The sequence below is a fragment of the Aedes aegypti genome, chromosome 3, assembly GCF_002204515.2.
Source record: "Aedes aegypti strain LVP_AGWG chromosome 3, AaegL5.0 Primary Assembly, whole genome shotgun sequence".
Classification (NCBI taxonomy): domain Eukaryota; kingdom Metazoa; phylum Arthropoda; class Insecta; order Diptera; family Culicidae; genus Aedes; species Aedes aegypti.
Window position 1 is genome coordinate 117195936 of NC_035109.1, and position 18517 is coordinate 117214452.

General features: G+C 37.8%; 1 protein-coding gene across 8 annotated transcripts in view; it reads left to right on the forward strand.

The window, feature by feature from the left end:
- LOC5564334 (putative epidermal cell surface receptor) overlaps positions 1 to 18517 on the forward strand; it is a 188609-nt gene that overhangs the window by 89215 nt on the left and 80877 nt on the right. For 2 of the 8 annotated variants that reach the window (XM_021855812.1, XM_021855815.1), the window contains exon 1: positions 17306 to 17491. The exons of 4 other annotated variants lie outside the window; for them this stretch is intronic. The gene's annotated coding sequence lies outside the window, so the exon portion shown is untranslated. Of the gene's footprint in view, positions 1 to 17305; positions 17492 to 17791; positions 17812 to 18517 lie in introns of those variants that run through there. 2 more of the 8 variants (XM_021855816.1, XM_021855813.1) reach the window with 2 other exon arrangements.

The following is an 18517-nucleotide window of genomic DNA, read 5'->3' on the forward strand; positions in this document are numbered from 1 at the left end:
TTCTCGTTCTCCGCATGCTTCGTAAGCCTGTTCAGGATTACTCTCTCGATCAGTTTGCTGGACGTATCCAGCAAGCATATCGGCCTATATGCTAAAGATTCACCAAGCGGTTTACCCGGCTTTGGTAGCAACACCAATTTTTTGTCGCTTCCAGGACTCTGGAAATATGCCATCGTAAATGCAGTTCTGTAGTGTGGTCCTGAACATATCGGGGTTCTCAACGATCGCTGTTTTCAGAGCCATATTTGGGATTTCATCTGGTCCTGGGGCCTTCTTTGTGTCCAAGGCTTTCGCCACACCGATTAACTCCTCATTTATTTATTTAGATTCTTCGTAGTCTCCATCCTGCACTTCGTAAGGAGTGGGCGGCCAGGTTGTGGCTTCGTGCTGCGGGAACAGTCTGTCAATAATGACCTTTATTCTCTCCGGACACTTTTCCGGTGGCATAGTTGGTCCTTTTAACCTCGCCATAGCTACTCTGTACGCGTCATCCCACGGATTCGCGTTTGCTATGTCGCAGAGTTCTTGAAGACAAGCTTTTTTGCTAAGCCTGATTTCACTTTTACGGATCTTGCCGCTCTGTAGACTAGCCTACGTTCCTCTATTCCAGCGTTGTTGCAAGCCCGCTGCATCTTCCTTCTGGCTCGTATGCAGCTTCCACGTAGATCGGCAATGGTCGAGTTCCACCAGTTGGCTGGACAACGACCGTTAACTGGTTTCCCAACTCTAGGCATGTTTGCATCGCACGCACGAGTTAGTGCTGCCGTAAATCGTCTGCAATGAGGTTCAAAGTGATGTGTTCAAATCTAAGCGCTAATTGTGCTGATAGTACCTTCGTTGGCTAGATGAACATCTAACTTTGCTAATGCTGAGCCTTATGGCCTTCTTCTCCACACCTTCTACATAGTTTGCTTCTGTCTGGCCCATTCCAGAACCGTGCAATATGACCAAACCCGAGACACTTAAAGCACGCTACCAGCTGATAACGTTCAGACAATAGAAATATTAGTAGTAGAACGCTAATGGCGCTGTTGTCACAAAACTGATTTAACTAATTATTACCGTAAAACGGGGTAACTTTGATAATGCGGGTAACATTGATAGTGCGTAACCCACCACATGCTAAACGAAATATCATAACTTCTGTCAATCAGTTAAGCAAAGCGAATGCAAAACTAAAGAATAATAGTATGACACTTCATGTAAAAGTGGTTTTCATTGGAATCAAGAACATTTGAGGCTTTTTATACGAATATTGAAAATTGACACAATTTTAGCATTTTTGAAACGGTTACACACAATCTGTTATACGATCACTATTTGATGTAGTTTTGAATAGTTGGCCACTTTTCTTTGACAGCCTAGTTATCATAGAACTTGAATACGGTCTCAAATCTCTTAGCGAAAAGCATTTTCACAAACTGGGACCATTTTTGTAATCTAAGTCAGAAATTTCCATATAACGTTAAATGCCTAGAAGTATGCAATGCCCTACAAATGTCCGTTATTCATTCTATTTTGTTTGAATTATGCTCCATTATCAAAGTTACCCCAAAACAGAAAACCAACTTTCGATTATATGAAAAATTATATATCCATTCAAAATAAATCTTATGGCAATCTATCGACTGCAATCGATAGCAAGGATGCCAGTACTTGTTTTAAAAATATAAATTGTAATTATTGGAAACAGCTTGCATAAATATGCAAGTTTTCCTCGAAAAAACTATCAAAGTTACCCCGTTTTACGGTACCTTTAATTGTTATTTTTTATTAATTGATCGATCCCACGCAACAGAGAATGTTTTGTTTTGGCCTTTGACACTTTGAGGCCCGGTGCTCACGCTGTCACATCGCAGCAAACTAGATGTTGGTCACACGAACACCAGCGACATTAGCATTCTTAGGTTAATGCTTCTACTGTTCAGACACACTAATCGGACAAACCGACCAGCCTACTTTGATCTTGCCGGTTTTGAGGGCCTTTTTCGCTGCGTTAACAGACAGCCTGACCGCATGCGAATTGTCATTGGAACGTTACCCAATGCACACTGCTGCTGCATGGCTAACCTCAGATCTTCCTTCGTTGAAATCTCATCCATATTTTTACATTCGAGAGTCGCTTCCGGACACACAGCTCTTACTTCCACCTTATCCCCCATGGCTTTTTCGGCTAGCTCTTTATAGAAAGAGCTGCTTGCCTTTGACTCCTTTCTTAACTCGAGGATCATCTCACCATTGAGGGTACGTCTGACTTTTTGAACGTCTTCTCCTAGCTCTTTTAAATCTGGATTCGACCGCATAGCACGCAAAACCTCCATGTACGAATTGTCATTTGCTTTAAGAATGAGCATTTCACCCTTGTTCCGCCCTTTAATGGACTGGCGTTGGTCTCAATGTGATCGAGGCACTTCTACTCGTAGTTCCATGCCTTGTTCGTTTGTACCGCGACCAGTATGTCATAATCAGGATCTTACTGGCATCAATCCTGATGTCCCGGTTGGCACTCCTGTTGCAGCACCGATCGCTTTGACAGGGTTGCATTCGGATTTTTGTGGTATTTATGAAGGCTCATCAGAGCCGACTGTGAACTCCACCACATCCTGGGCAACTCCCAATCTCGCAAAGGTGGTGGGGGGTCCGTTAAGCCCCTGGACTTTCGTCCCTGCTGCCCCATTAGATCTTACCTTGTAACGCACCACGTAAAGGTGATGTGGATGTGTGTGGCAGGACCGATAACACTCAATGCGCAGGGAAGTCAAGGAAATCTCCGTTACGAATAAATCCTGAACCAGCCTGGAATCTAATAGAGAAACTTTCAACGTAGCTTTACTTCGTAGCCACGGATCACTTGGCTAACGCAGGCCCCAGGAGAGGGAACGTGAAGTCTGGAATTCTCAGAAAAAGACGTGTTATAAACTACAGGGAAAATAACTTTACAGCATAATTGATGTAAAAAAATCTTGTTGGTGTCATAAATGTCGATGGTTGATGCTATTATTTTATATGTAACAAAAAAAAATCGTAACATGGTATAGTTTTTGCAGCTTAGCGATTGCATTGAAATTAGAGTGTCCAATTCCCGACCATTTTGCTTGTCCCGGGATTCGGGATAAAATATGTTGCTTTTCCCGGGAAATCCCGGGATCCCGGGATTTTTCTAATAAATTAAAAAAAAAATGTAATATTGTATTTTGAAACCTGCTTTATTGAGAAATAGATAGTAATGAAATAAAAATGATATGTATGAACCGGTTTAAGCCTTATTCTGAATCAATTCTCTGGAAGAATGACTTCAAAAAACAAATATTGTTTACATTCTCATCGGAAAGTAGGGTGCGCTTCTTGGAGCAAATGTTAGAAGAGTCCGAGAAAACGCGTTCGCTATCCGTCGACGTAGGCTTAATTGATTTAAGCGCATCAAAGATCATATCGAGGTTTCGACTTAATTTTCCATGAAGCTCAAACAAAGAAAGTTCCTTTGTTATCACTTTTGAAAAATCAATCAATGATGAATCAGTCTGTACTGGATTCGAAAACTCTTTGATAGCCGATTCCAGCTCTTCACGTATACTGGACGGTTCAGGTTCAACATGATCCACGGTTAATCCTCCGTTGTCCTTATGAAAATCCTGAATTAATCTTACTCCTTGCTCCTTAATAAACTTGATCGTCTGAGACTTGGATGAGTTCTCAAACTCTGGAACTGATGTCAAAGGTAGACCTTGCAAAAACTTCAAAGCAGTTATGAGTTCCTTATGGCGCCGCTCATTTATCCGTTTTGTGATTGAGTTGTAGAGATCGCTGCCGACTTTGGTGTTGGTCTTCTTCAGTTTTGCATACATGAAATTCAAACTTCCCTCCGCAGACAGCAAAGTAGCATCTCGTCTACCCAAAGCCTCCGATGCAAGTCTAACTGGCTGAAGAGCTTCATGAAGACTTTTGGCCACTTCGAGATCGGTGTTCAAAACCAAATCAGGAAGACCAATTTCTTCTAGTGCCTCTCTTAGACAATCAAAAGTTTGTATGAAGCGTTCAAGCATCACTTCAGTTGAATTCCATCGGGTTTTTACATCAGGAAGCAATTGTAATGTCTTTTGAAACTTCTTGATTATTTTTTCCTGTAAAATTGCGTTTTTGACAGGGGACTTTCGAAAAATTTTCACTGATTTCCGGATACGTTTCAAAACTTCTCCGAATTGTGATGCGTACAAATCTGTAATAGAAATTTATTATTTAATAAACTTGTTTAATCAAAGTGATTTATTTATACAAACTCGACTGAAAATCACCATCTTGACTTTCTATATCTGAATCATCGTCATCTGATTCATCAGCATTTGCTGTAACTGATGGTTGGTCCTTATACATGACATCGCAAACTCCCAAGTGAATCGCGTGATTGTAACATTGTTGGTGGAAGTAATCAGAAATTCTTCCAAATTTTACCATTACTCGAGCTCCATCTGTCGTTGAAGCGACAATGTTTTTATCGTGAACGCCGAACTGCTGCACCATGTTCCTCACAATTTCCAAAGCTTTTTCAGCAGGAAGCGACCCTTGAATTTTGCCAAGTCCGAGGTTATAGAACGATCCGTCTCCAAAATGAACGTTCACATTTATGTAGCGCTTGTTGCTCTGACTAGTCCACTCATCCAGGGTGAGACTAAGGAGTTTGCCTCTTCGAATTTTATCCTGAATTTCGGTCTCAGTTCGTAACTTTGCATCTTTATAGAAATCAGTCACCAATTTCATGACCGATGTTCGTGAAGTTGGTAGTGAAAATCCACGCGCTGTTATGGACTGTCTAATAAAATCACTTCTCGTTATTGCATTGATCGAAAACCCATCTTTTGCAGCAAGACGTGCCACAATCTCCGATAACGATTGGCGTTTCACGAATTTAAGCATTGATGCTTGTTTCATAGGAACAGGTGAAACCGTGCAAGAATCCTTGGCTACCGAACGACTTTTGCTCGTAGACGGTTTCAGATCTAGTTCGTGTTTATTTTTCATATGTCGTAGCAGCCCGCTGGTTGAGGAGCCCTTGCATAAAAGAATTTGCTCGCATTTATAGCATCGCGCTTTGTCCTTATCTGCGGGTAGCTTTTCAAAGTATTTCCAAATTTCAGCCATATTCTTAAAAGAAAAGCCATATTTTATATATTCGTTTGTAATTGAATCTTATTACTTACTTCGAGAAAATAATAAATCAAAATATTAAAACAATAAAAAATACCAACTTCAATAGTACACAAACCTCAAAAAGTGACAATTGACGTTGCACATAGGTGCCCATGTGGCAAATTTTCGAAATCCACTGGATTCACATATACAAGTGAAACAATGCTTGTCCATACATGATGCAAGATAACTAGTTAGTATGGTAGGTATGTACTGAGTTCATGTTGCATTGTATTGTATGCACGAATGGATCTTTTCGTTTAAATACTTCGATACCCAATCCGACCAATACAGCAAGTGTTTTTTAGTTGGATATTTATGTTTGTCCCGGGATTCCCGGGATTTCCGGGATTGATAAAAAAATTTCCCGGGATACGGGAAATCCCGAATTTTTACAAATCCCGGGATTTTTTGTCCCGGGATGTCCCGGGATGGACACTCTAATTGAAATATATATATTTGTAATGCTTAAGAACACCCTGAAGATAGATTTTGCTTTTACCTCGTTGTTGGAGTAATGTCATGCAGAGTAATTGAACATTCGGGTAACATCATTCGACATTAACAACGTATCCTGTCGACATTCCATATGCAATCAATTGTAATTGTCAACCAGCCTCAATGCCATTAAAGCATCATATAGATGTGTGACTCACAATCAACAAATATTATTTCCACTGAGCTTTGCTTTGCTAAACAGTATCGATGACATTTACACACATACCTACCGGCTGACTGACTATAACAAGCTTTGATATGGCAAAACCACCTCACCGAGAACTGAATCCCAATCAGCTTATTAAATGCTTCTCCATCAGCGATTAGCGCAACGCTGGTAGCAACTCGTTAATCTTACTCACCACCGGCAACGACAGCACTCCGAAGAATATTGTTCGAGTCGTTAGTTGTTCATTAGGGTGTCCCAGAAAAAAAATCAATGTTCGAAAACTCAAGGTGCTTAACCCTAGAATGAAAGATATGCTTATGCAGGATGCAGAGATACTTGGGCACTGTCTGAAATTTTGCAATAAGAAGCACTTCAATACTACGCATATTGTGGCCTAAGTGCTAAGGATAGGATCCGGCTCCCTACAGCATTTTTTGTAGAACAAAATCTACATGATGTTTTATAAAGTGGTCTTGTTCTACAGAAATGCTATAAGTAACCATATCTTTCCTTCTAGGCTTGAGCACCATGACTTGTCGAACATTTTCCTGTGACACCCTACTGTTCATAGTGGCAACCAGTACGCACGTGGTATAATTGCAAGGTAAACACATCCCCGTTATGTAATTTCCAATGCGATGACTGGCGAACGAATTTCCATAAGCGCCCCCTCATTATCCGATGACATCGTTGCTCTCGTGTCTCACCCGAAATGCCGACCTGCTGTGTGTGATGCTATAAATAAATCACAAAATCACGCGTGTAATTGGCAAATCATTCAATCATTTACCTTCTCGATTCCTTTCGAGGAAGTAGCAGACGGACGTCGGAATCACAGGCCCCCATCCGGATCCCCCGTCGATGTTCTCCGCTTCGTCAGCAATGTCGCGAGCGATGTGTGGATTTTCCCAAGGCAAAAAGAGGCGGTCGGGGTTCAGTTTTGACGGTTCAGGGTGATCTACGTTGGTCCATTCATCAACCGTGGCGATTTGAATGTGCCATCCGATCAACGCATCAAGCCCCAACAGTTGCTCCCCGAGAAGTGTGGCATTCTATTGAGCGTCAGTACTAAAAGAAAAACTGGTGGTTAGATGACACATTTTACTACAGAGTCAACCCAGTATCGGCTTTGCCATTTGGACAGAGTGAACAGATCAAAATTTGAAAGCTTTTTCGATAACTCCTTTTTTAATTTTTATAGGATAGATAGAAGAAGTATTTGTTTAACTAACGAATAATAGTAAACTTGTTCAACGAGACTTGCCGAAAAAGCGTTGTGTTATTAGTTATTATGGAATTGAAATCAGTTGCGTAATGACTATTACAGCACTACATAATTCAGAGCAAAAAAGTTGGTTTATTTTTCTGCAAAGAATTAAGACCCTTATGAAATTAATATTCAAGATTTAACATTTGCATCCAAAGATTCCTACCGAGCGTACTATTCAAGAAATGTCTCTACACTGGCCGAGTGGATCCGCTTGAGACTCACCAAATTTCACACCCCTTCTTAAGTCGCACCGTTCATATTTTGCAGAACATGACGTCAAACCGTGCGCAGCCCAGATTTCGTAAATTGTTTGCCGCGTTGCAGTTTATCCGTGTGACTGATTCATTCATCAGCAGCAGCGTAGATTCCCCCGGTATGCCCCGCTCACCCCTTTCCCACTCGCACCAGCTTATTTAGTGTGCCAAGTGCCCCAAACGCGACCGTGGCGGTACGGTCCCTCACACATGCTCACCAAAGTGCGCCCACGGTGTGTCTGTAACCGTTATTAACGAAAAAAAAATGTCCTTGGATTCTGTACGCACCATACGAAAAATATAGTATCCAAGCGTCCTCTTAGTTAATTTGAACATGTTTCATCCAGGGAAATAGAAGTTATAGTGATAATAAATCTTCGAGTTTTTTAGTAGAATACATATAAGTAGATGAAAATACCGAATTTAGTACTATACCATTTAATTTCACTAGCGTTTGTATCCTTTGACTTTGACTCGATTTCCCGAGTCTAGTATACGCCACTGAAGACGACCTTACAGTTGAGGTCTAAATACGCGTATCTGTCAAAGGATACAAACTCTACACGAAGAAAATGAAGTACTCAAAAGTGAGTTCGTTCCACTTAACCTAATTTTGAGTTAATGGGGTAGAAGTTGTTTTCATTTGTACCCAGGCGAAAAAAAACTACTGGCTAAGTTCTTTTCACTCAACCGGCAGATCAAATAACTCAATTTTCAGCACTATGCCACTTATTCAAGTTTGAGGTAACGCGCAAAGGTTCGGTTTTTGGGTTGTTTTGCTCTTCACTCTCTGAGAACAATAGAAGGAGCGAATGAAATAGGGAGAGAAAAACAAGTTAAAAAATACTCAAATATGGGTTTTCTGTTTTCTCCGTGTATTGCGATTAAATGGTATAGTGCTAAATTCGTTTTTTTCATCTACTTAGAAGTTATAGTTATTTGAAAATTTAGGGCCATTTTCAAGGTATATTTATGTGTTTGAAAAAATCTCATAGGGAAGAAGCACCGGTTTTGGCCATACGCCAGTTGTAGCCATAGAGGATTATACACCGTTTTATAAAGCCAATCAGCATGAAACCTGTTGTGTTCAGTAGATCACATTCGCATGATAGAGTTACACTCATTTACTCGTCCAAATTGATTCAAAACATAAGAAAAACAATTCATTTTCCTTATAATTTTAACTCCCGTACACCTACTTTGGCCAGGGCACTCCTAATTTGGCCACTCCCATGAGAAATCAATGCGATTGGCCAATTTAGGAACCGAAGATAAATCTCTGGCCGAAACTGGTTTCGTTGGCCTATATTGACCAACGGGATTTTCAAAGCGAAAAAATGGTTATAGCTCAGTTTTGATGTTTTAGACACATAATATGGATTGAAAGCTTGCATTTGACATATTTGTAGTATAAATACGGCTTTCCATTTAATTTTTATTGATTTTTTCTCTTAGGCTGGCCAAAACCGGTGCTTTTACCCTACCGTAAAATGGACTAACTATGATAGTTTTGTTAATTGGAAATCACATTATTTTTGCATTTCGTTTTCATGATTTTTGTTCTATATTTTTAAAACAAATACTGGTACCTTAGCTATCGATTGCAGTTGAAAGATTGCATTACGATCCATTTTGAAAGCACCTATATTTTTTTTCATATTATCGATAGTTTATTTTCGTTTTAGGGTAACTTTGATAATAGGTATGTTAACACATGGAAATGCACATTCAATCAATTGTTTGACATTATTACTGTTGGACTTGGATTACAAAATGTTAATAAAAAACGTTGATTACTTTTCATGTAACAAAAACAGAACCTCTAGCAAAAATCACTCACAAAAGACCGAAAGGCAGAATTAGCAGAAGACGGCATGAACCGAAAGGCAGAAAGTACTAAAAGGAGAAAAACATCGAAAGTCAGAAAAGACGAAAAGCGCCAAAAGGCGGAAAGTATCGAAAGACAGAAAGTGCACGTCGTAATTATAATTATGGAGGACTCCAAAATTACGTCTTTCATTTTCCAATGTTTTGGCCAACTGTAGCACACTAAATGCGGTTAAGCTCCGTTCGTTCTCTACACGTGGTCTCGATCGAAAAACGGACGGCTTAAGCGCCACCTCAAAGAGGACCGTCCGTCAAGTTTAGTTTGCCCGGCAGAAACCCAACCCCAGGGCGGGTTTTATATTGTTAGCTAATAGCGAAACGATTCCGACCACCTATACCTGGTCCTGAAGGAAAAACTGGTGCTAACCGTCTTTCTACCTAAACCACAAAAACAGCACTAACGTATTTCTCCTCACGGGAGATAATAATGGATTTGAGAATAATGCAGAAGTGGTGATACTGAGTGTTGAGGCAAACGGCCCGGGAGTGGCAGGATGTGGCTACAGAAGGATCCTACTCTTGAGTTCCGACTCACCAGCGACGGACAATGTGTGATCCAGAACACTACGAAGACCTTGTAACGTTCACACAGAACCTTGGGGATGTCACAGTGATTCACTGCACTCGGTATATAATAATTTCACCGTACTGTTTTATTTGGGGTCACTTTAACAAGAAATCTCGAGATGCTTCTTGTTTGAGGTACTGGAAACTAACTGAATTTATTATCAGAACTAGCCTTTCAGATGCCTCGGGTTAAAAATGTATTGAGCATTCAAATTAACTTTAGACCGAAGTTCATGAGAGAAATGAAATATCACCGAAAGTTCGCCGAAGATCGGCGTCGGCATTCCACCACAGTGCTACGCCGACAAAGGCAATCCTTATGCGTCGGCGTAGCACTAAATTAGAATGCCGACGCCGAACTTCGCCGAAGTTTTGACAGCCGAACTTCTAATTGTCACTCGAATTGTCAATATTGGTGTCTCAGTTTTAACAGATACTAATGTGATCAAAGTTTGACATTAGTCGAACTCGTAAGAGTGTGGATTCTGCAATCCTAAAAAAAGGCTCGGTCCTCAACACTGAGTTTGCAAATATTAAGTGAACTTATTGGATTTAGTAAATTATCAATGAAATATCGTTTGAAATGGAAAAATAAAATAAACACGGATATATTGAAGGAACTAAATAACTATATACGCAACAATATGTATCTACATTTTTACTATCACTATAATAAATCTTAAAATAATATTCACATAGTGTCCATTTCCCACAACCTACATATGTCAAGCGTTTCCTATACCTAATGCGTCCATAGTTGAACTTTCATGAATCCCTGCTTTTTAAATTATTGGACGTAATTTGTGAATGTTCTCTTGCAGAAAATGCCTTATACCGGGCAAACGCTTGCTGTCCACAATCGTTGGCAATAAAAAATGCAAAATATCGTCTGTTTAGAATACACCCAATAACTTCTTGAAGTAGTCAATCCTAAACTCATTTACATTTGATCTTTTGACTCAAAATCCCTTCTTTACTTCCTGGACACCATTATGCCACCAGTCTATAAAGTTCTAGAGAAATGAAAAAGTTAAAAAAAGGTTACCAAATTTGCAATAAATTGCCGTTTACAGTGCTTTTCAAGAAGGCATGCAGGATTGCAGTGGAGGTGTAGGTGGGGTTTACATCCCCATCTTATTATACAGTAGGGACCCGATTTTGTCAGACCCTTGATGAATTTTAGGTTGACAAAATGGGGAACCAGACAAAATCGGGTAATTTTACTTTTGGTAATAGTAATCTATTTTTGACGTTTAAATATTGGTTAATATACCACGTTGCAAATAAAATACAGTCAACTCTTCAAAACTCCTTCGAAATAGCATAGATAATTGCCTCGAAGCACTTCGTGGAATTCTTTTAAGCATAATTCAAAGAATGTTTCACCCGGAGACTTCCTCATGAATTTTCCTAAACATTATTTTCAAACTCATCCAGGAGCGTTTCGAACATTCTATTCAAGGATTTGATCTGTAATGTTTGTGGATATATTTCTTACAGTATAAAAACCAAGAAATTTTCTTCAGTATCCATGGATTATTTTTTTGGTGTGTTCTTAGCGCAGAAACATTCATTTTGAGAAAAAATTTCGGCAGGATTCTCTAGATTTGTTTTTAACCCTCTAATACCCAAATTTTTGTTTTCGATCTAAATATTATCTAAAATCATTCTAAACACGGTTTGGGCAACGAATTATTTTTCTTCGCAAATTTATGAATTTTGATTTTTGATTTTTAATATTTTTATTTTTGAACTTCCCTATCCTTTTAATTTTTTTCTTGAAGCCTCTTCTGGTTACTGATTTTTGACAATAATAAAAATTTGAGTTTTTACTATACTTTTGATTTTATTATTTTTTTCTGGAACATTTTTCATTTTCCGTGTAACTAACGGAAAAAACAGATTTGAAATTATTTCAATACCATCAGGCTCTTCTTCTGTGATAGGTTGATCGTAGAAAAATATAAAAGTTACGAATTTTTATAATACACGTTAAATGAATCCCAGGCATTGTACCCATAACGCGGGTAGATCACCTTTCCGTGGTGCGTTATGAGGTAAAGATCTACCAGTGAACCCTAGTCCTGACTGCTTTAAACGAAGAGAACAGGATGTTATAGTAATCAAAGGAACACTTTTAGTCCTTGTAACATTTTAAACCTTATTGAAAGTGACAAGTCTCGGTTTTCCCAGTTGCCGAGAATGATCTTGAGACAAGGAAAAAAATGAGTCGAATTCAACAATTTGTTTTCTAATCTTTTATTTATTTCGTTCTCTAGTTTGAAGAATTAAGGACTAGGATTCTGATGCATGGACAATATCGGTGTAATTTCTTGGCTTCATCGAGGGATCCAATTTTGCCTGATAAAGGGGCGCGCCTGTGGAGAGTGCATGCACCACACTCTTCGAATGGTAGGAACCTTTCAGTTAGTATCCTTTCCTGTGATCAAGTTAGGAATTACAACTGTAAGAAAACCGAATGCTTTATCACTTCTCGATAGTGACAAAGTAAAACGACATGCACTACACAAAGGAAACGGGATATACTACGATAGATCAAATATTGGTCGCAGTGGTTTATGTTCCGAACAGAAAAAAAAATCCCAGGCATTTGTAGGTTATATAAGAATACAATTTTTCAAACAATTTTCAGTAATACAAATAAGTTTCAAAAATCATAAAAAAAATTTCTTATATGCGTGTTACGAGTCAAGGTTTAAGCCAAAAATAAAATCATTTTAATTTCTGAGCTACGAAAAAATACACAAAATTCAAAAGTGTACCCCGTCTAAAGGCGGGGTTGGGTATTAGAGGGTTAAACAGTATTGAATGAAATTCTCGAGGAATTCATGAATGAACCTATCATCAGATTCCCATTCAACATCAAAAAAATCCAAATATCTTTCATTTGAATTTGAAGACATTTCGTTGAAGTAATCACAAGTTATTGTGTATTTGAGAGCATATTCATATAATTTATTATAAGGTAAACACCCCTGTTCTTGTTTTCCGTTCGAGTGCTCTTTTGATTGAAAACCGTTTTTCATTCTCATTCACGTCAGCATAATTAAGTGGGCCATGCATTCAAACGAATGTTATATCCACCGTTAACAACACCCCTATTGTTGTTTCATTTCATTCATACACGAACGTCAAATCAAAGGAATCTATCAACAAATATCAAATTCTTGGGAGATTTTAGATCGGCATTAAAATATGTAGAGAAGGTGTACCAGTTAGCCGTAGCGGTAAACGCACAGCTATTCAGCAAGACCAAGCTGCCATTGGCACAGTAAGATCTCAGCTAATAACTGTGGAAATACTCATAAGAACACTAAGCTGAGCAGCAGGCTCTGTCCCAGTGGGGACGTAATGCCAGAAAGATAGATAGATAGTGTACCAGTTATGGCCATAGTGGTTCCCTATTTGGCCATAAGTGAAATTTCGATAATTTTTGCATTTTTAATCTTTTTGAATGTTTTAACATCAAGATATATCTTAAGTCTTACTACTACAACACACAAAACAATTTAAAATTTGAAGACATTCAAGTAATCACGTATGGCGAAATAGGGACTTGTACACTTACCCTAGTATATGTAAACGGAGATCAAAATATAGTTTTTTTTTTTTTTTTTTTTTTTTTTTTTTTTTTTTTTTTTTTTTTTTTTTTTTTTATTAGAGACGTTTTACACCATTCGGTGCATTCATGTCTATTAAAATAATGTAACATACATCGCATTCATTTTTTCTTCGAACGTGTTTGGTATACTTTCCACTCGGTATCATTTCTTCCATCAACTTTCTGGCTACTCTGACCGCACGATCGTTTTGGTTCGTTATCTTCTGTTGTTCTGCAGCGAGTGTTCGTAATGATTTGTCCGGTCGAATTAACTATAGTTTTATGTTGTCTTGAGATTACTATAAATATTGTTGATTTGACACTTTATTGGTAAACATAGCTATATTTAATTGAATTTACAAACGTCAAAAATTCAACTATAAATTAGTTGACTCAAAGTAAATTTACTTGAGTATACAATAGTTTTCTCTACTTTATGAATATATCTTAAAAGATTCGTAGCAGCTTTATCGACTTGAAAAAAAAACTATTAAGAAAATAATGCTCCGAAACCATTTTTTTGCGTAAGTAAAAGTAATCACCTGATAGTAATCTAAACATTTTCTCGAAACCGATGTTCGTCAAATTTATATTTTGATCTATTAGTTTTGACTATTTTTGACGAGATTTTTGTCTCTGTTTTTGTCTTCGGTTGTGCAGTCTTTTTGCGTTGATTTTTTCAGTCTTCGACGATTTTAGGACTGGAACATAAATCAATATTAGTTGAAATTAAATCGGAGCGTTTTCAAATAAACTGCGCCGCCAAAAACAAAAGCTAACAGAAAATTATAAATATGATATCCTTAGCTGAAATGACATGCTTTTTGTATATCTTCTTCCTGAATCTACGAACATCTAATAGAGAGAAGAATAGAATATAGTGATTAATAAAGATTCGAATTTATTCATTTCAATATGCATTTATGGCACCGGATCTTTGTTTTGTTTAAATTTTAAAATTTCAGAATGAGATTTTGAACGAGGAAGATAAAGTATATTATACGTTTTATTTGTAGATTATGAAGCATTTGATTGAAAAGAGTGTCCGATTATTGAACCGAAGTACTGCCCATAACTGCATATTTGTAACATTCGACAAAAGTAGGCATTGAGTAAATGAAATACCAAGTGTGGATTTTATGGCAGTATGGGAGGAAACTCAAATTTCTAAAAATAACCAGGAACTCAAAAGTGCTTATTTGAGGCTGAAATTTTGTACAGCCAATGCACACTGGTCCAGGAAGCTAATTTAGGCGGACATGAGGTTTTCGTCAAGATTCATTGATTTTAGAGCCATAGTTTATTCTGAGAATATGTTCAGAATTTTCAGTACTACAAAATGTACGGAACAAAAAATTTTTTACGGTGATCGCAAGAGTGACGTATACGCCAACTTTTTTATTTTAACGAATCGTAAGTTGGTATGTTCAGCAAAGTTGTAGCTAGGTTCGTACAGTCTCAGCCCTAACCTTCCTTTGAGGGCTTTTCGTGGCGATCCTTTAGAATGCTGTTACACTTACTGATACGTCTACAACTATTGCACGGAAGTGGTGTTATCCGGCATGCCGCGTTACCAAAGAAAAACATGAAACGTGGAATCCATCAGAAGATTCTGGGAAAATCATGCCACAGAATCCAATCGGACTGTAAATTTTGTATATGTATTTTATACGGGTTATGTTGACTTCCAACCCGGTGATCGTGCTTAGGAATAGATCAAATACTGGTAGAGGAAAATACGATGAATTTCTTGCAGAAGCTTCCAAGTTAATCGAAAATAACTGAAAGACGATGTACTCTATATTTCTATATAAATACACGTGTTACCTTTTGTTTGATATGCTAAGGTAGCCATGACTTTTGTGAGTTGAACATGTATGAATATTCAATAAATATGGATTTATGTCATATCGTCTATTAGTAAAATCGATTTTAAACGAGATAGAAAAATATCATCTTCTCCAAATTTTGCTCACAGGTACTTAAAAGACTGCAAAATCATTTTGTGGAAAGATATATTTTTTTGAGGTGCTCATAGTTGAGATACAAGGCATACAAAATAGCTAATTTTAAGATGAAAAACTCAAATAACATGAAAACCATAAGAAATACAACTTTGGTATGTTCAGCAAAGTTGTAGCAAATGATAAGTATAAAAACTTTGTAGAACATAGTAGGCCAATAAAACTAAAAAATAAAACACTTAAGAGCAAAAAACGATTTTTTATTAAAAATACTTAATTATCTCGGCTCTGAAGCAAAACCGAGAAAAAGCTTGTTCGGCAAAGTTGTTTCTATGATCATTTGCTACAACTTTGCTGAACATACCAACTTACGATTCGTTAAAATAAAAAAGTTGGCGTATACGTCACTCTTGCGATCACCGTAAAAAATTTTTGTTCCATACATTTTGTAGTACTGAAAATTCTGAACATATTCTCTAAATAAACTATGGCTCTAAAATCAATAAATCTTGACGAAAACCTCATGTCCGCCTAAATTAGTTTCCTGGACCAGTGTGCAATGTGGCAAATAGGGTCAATATTCAGAAAATAATTCAGATCAAAATTTCTTTGCTGCTACGTTACGAGGCTCATTTATAATCTCAATGTGACTGTTATGCGGTTATTACACTGCGGAACACGTTTTTGTCTCAAGCACCAAAATACCGCTATTTACTTGATTAAGGGTTGCTGAATCCATTGCCGTTTTCAAAAATATCCTACGTCTAGTTTTTGAGATATTGGCTGTTGAAAGTGCAAAAATTGCCTATATTTACCAACTTTTAAGCTGTTGAAAATTTAAAATCACTGTGGTTTGGTACTCCTTCGATAAAATGTCGTCAAAATTCCAGAAAAGGTGCTCAAATGCATATATCAAATGAATATCGAGTGTCATTCTTATGAATATTTGTTTTTGTTTTGTTGATAGAATCTATCAGTTTGCCTAGGTCACATATATTGTCCTTTAAATAAACCATATGAATAGGTTCTCAAATACACAAATCGCTATAACTTGTGATTCCATCAGCGAAATGTCTAAGATGTAAGATGCTTATTAGAAGTCTTACGAGTGTTGAATGGGAACCTTATGAATATTTGATTAGTTTTTCAATGGTAAACAATACAGAGTATGAGCATTTGAAAACATCCATTGGAAACTACCCTCAATCCACAGATAACACACGTAACACTGATGAAATTCCAATCAGCCACTAATTTAACCATAAATTTGAACTATTGTCGTTTTCGTTTTTAGGAACTGGGTCGGTGATCAACACATAAACAAACCAACGTCAAGTAAATTGTAGTTCGGTCGAACCTGAATCGGGTTAGGGTTGAAACTGTAATTCAGAACGGGTTGCGCCAGTTCCAACCTAGGTTCAAAAACGAATTCGACATATGTTTCAAACCTCACAACCAGAGGCGCACGCATACTTTTTTCTTCGTGTTTGACGTTCCACACTAGCGCCTTCTGCAGGACGATCACAAATTCTTAGTTCACGCAACGTGCTCAACAAATGATTATGGTGTGAACTGGACGATGGATTTTGAACAAATTTATTCCAAGTATTACGTCTGTTTGTCTGTGCTTTATCAAATCACTATAACTTTCATTTCTCCCAATTAAATATTTTTTAATTCACGCGAGGATGCTAGGATACCATCTTTCGAATGGTGGATACAGAATTGATGGTCATTGTTTTTGTCTAAAAACGGTTTTAGACACACCGTGGCGCCATTCACTACTACCTAGGTACATACATCCATCCATCGACGCGACGGCGACGAGCTTTGAGACCCCTCGACACAACATGCGTGCCGTGTTTTCCAATCGGCGTTGCTGCGCGCTTTTTAGTTGCTCTTTCGCGTTCGGACCGTTCAAATCGTGCGCGTGGTCGCTGTCCGATAGGATCTGGATTTAGTGTTTTTTTTATGTGTGATCGAATGGCGGTTGAAGAGATTTAAAATATGCTGTATTGATTTTACTGGCTTATACTCGGTGTTACATAAACCGAGCTCAGGCGGTGAATTGAACTGGTAATTTACATATTATGTTTCGTATTAATCGGGTATTTGTTATTAAAATACAAATGGAAACGTGAAGCTGTGCAAAAAGTAATGGAAGTTTACGCAAGTTTAGTGAGGGGTAACGTGAAATGTGTGATAAAATGTACAAACAGTGCTAGTTTTTTTTTATAGCATAGGATCATTAAAAACATCTATTATGGTGTTTCGATCAGATGGTTTGGGCTCAAGATATCCAATTTACATATTGTAAATCGCTGCAGTTGTTATGGGGTTTGTCTGAACAAACTGATTGTCTGATTTACAAACGTCTGAAAAGAAAAAAAAATCGAGTAAATTTTTAGTTTACTGAACCTGACATGCACGAGCATGGAAAAGCGCAAATGTACTGGTCACAATATGTAACTTCCTTCTTCCTTATGTGCCTGTGTTCTTTGCGCCATGCGGGTGTTCATTGTAGTGCTGCTTCCACCTTTCGATCACCTCGCGTTCGTCCGTTCCGGAGTGAGGGCTATGCACGATTATGATGCTGAAGTTGAAGAACCGCCCTTTGGTACTCAACTTGCACATTTTTTCGTTGATTTGCAAATTTCAATAATACCGTGGAAATATAGGCAGTTTGCGAAATAATTTAAAAATATTTAACAGAAATCCATTTATCATCGCTCTATTAGGTAGAAATAAAATCATGTAATACGGCGATCAATTTCACCCGAATTTACGGTAATACACAATACACATCAAATATCTCAATGTTTCAGGTGAAACACTTACACAAAGTATGCAAACCTAGATTCAGATAATTTATTACAAAATAATCACCCACTGTGTGCTGCTGTAACATTCATAGAGCTACTTTCGCGCGAAGCAGTAGTTGGACGACATTGACAAAAACATTGAGTCGTAAAAAAGCTGTTAAAATCCCAGCTTACGTAAAACTATCCCACACAATAAACAACTCACCTGCCTACAGCATTCACTGTCAGTCAACTCCAAGCTACCAGTACCTATTAAGTTGCGTATGAAAACAAGTTGTCG